The sequence below is a fragment of the Gavialis gangeticus genome, unplaced genomic scaffold (assembly GCF_001723915.1).
Source record: "Gavialis gangeticus isolate Ggan-Ray unplaced genomic scaffold, GavGan_comp1, whole genome shotgun sequence".
NCBI lineage: Eukaryota > Metazoa > Chordata > Crocodylia > Gavialidae > Gavialis > Gavialis gangeticus.
Genome location: NW_017728992.1, coordinates 33,048,866 through 33,050,085, shown reverse-complemented (window position 1 = coordinate 33,050,085; position 1,220 = coordinate 33,048,866).

The window sequence follows — 1,220 nt, the reverse complement described above, 5'->3', positions numbered from 1 at the left end:
AATAGGCTGGGAATTCAGGCTGACCTGGACAGGTTTGCAAGGTGAGCGGATAAAAACCTGATGGCATTTAATATAGAGAAATGGAAGGTGCTCCACCTTGGGAGAAACAACCCACATCATACCTATAGGCTTGGCAGTGCTACACTCACTAGCACCATGACTGAAAGAGACTTGGGGGTCATGATTGACCATAACATGGATATGAGCCACCAATGTGATTCCACAGCCATCAAAGCAAATAAAATCCTGGCTCGCATCTACTGATGTATCTCAAGCAAGACCCAAGATATCATCCTCCCACTTTACTCGGCCTTGGTGAGGCTGCAGCTGGAGTACTGCATTCAGTTCTGGGCTCCACACTTTAAAATGGATGTGGAGAAGCTTGAGAGAGTCCAGAGGAGAGCCAGGTGCATGATCAGAAGTCAAGAGAGTAAGCCTTATGAAGATGGGCTGAGAGGCAAAGGACTCTTCAGCCTGGAGAAGTGTAGGTTCAGGGGGGACTTGGTGGCAGCCTGTAAGTATATAAGGGGTGCATCAGGATCTGAGAGAATGTCTGTTCACCAGGACACCTCAAGGGAAGACAAGGTCAAACAGCTGGAAGACCATTTTAGACTGGGCATACGAAAAAGCTTCTTTACTGTCTGAGTCTCCAGAATCTGGAATAGATCCCCTCGCCCACCCACAGAAGTCGTGCAAGCACCTACTCTGGTCATGTTCAAGAAATGTTTAGATGATTATATTGCTTCCTGCCCTTTGGGCAGGAGGTTGGACACAATGATCTCGCAAGGTCCCTTCCAGCCCTAATGTCTATGAAATCTATGAAGTTGGAAACATTTGTTTGACGGAGTGGGATGATAAGAAAAGGGAATGATATGCCAGAGTATGTGGCAGCACTTAGCATAGCATAGGAAGAAGGGTGAAAAGGTTTGAAGGAACGCTGAAATGCCACAAAGCATACAGCTTCAGGGAGGTTGTTATAGGAAAAGGGGCATGGAAGGAATTGAAACATTTTTTTTTGAAGAACAATACAACTGAAAACCAAGAAAAATAGAATTGACAAAGCTAAAAATTCATAGGAGAAAATGTTAGGGTATGAAAGTTATGTGTAAAGCCTTGAAGATAAAGTGGAGTGTTAGGATTTCATGCAGAAGGGGATTCAAAGCTAGTAAAGCCATTCAAACAGATGACTCAAAGGACACCTAAATAAAATTGTGGGTGGG